Source organism: Oryzias melastigma, unplaced genomic scaffold (assembly GCF_002922805.2).
Source record: "Oryzias melastigma strain HK-1 unplaced genomic scaffold, ASM292280v2 sc00761, whole genome shotgun sequence".
Lineage (NCBI taxonomy): Eukaryota > Metazoa > Chordata > Actinopteri > Beloniformes > Adrianichthyidae > Oryzias > Oryzias melastigma.
Genome location: NW_023417348.1, coordinates 6,963 through 7,341, shown reverse-complemented (window position 1 = coordinate 7,341; position 379 = coordinate 6,963).

Below are 379 nucleotides of genomic sequence, written 5' to 3'. Positions count from 1 at the left end.
ATAAAATGGTTGCTATGGAGATAAAACCAACAGAAAAGCCGGCATTTTAAAAAAAAGTGCCTTTTTAAGCAATTTTTTCACTTACATCTCACCCCAGCTGTACTGCATAACGCCGGGGTCACACCAGATGCGAGAGCGCCGCGAAGCTTCGCAGCACTCTATAGGTCACACCAGACGGTCGTCGGGCGCTTCTGCTAGAGCTATTGCTTTTTTTTTTTTTGCCATCATGGTGAATAACCAGGATCACCCCGTGTTTCTGCTATAGGGGATGGTCTCTGCCCCTGTTGACACAGACCCCGCCCCCCAACTCCACAGTCGGCCCACTTCATTGATCTGTTTGTGTGCGTGTCTGTCTGTTTTGTTGTGTGTCTGTGTGCAA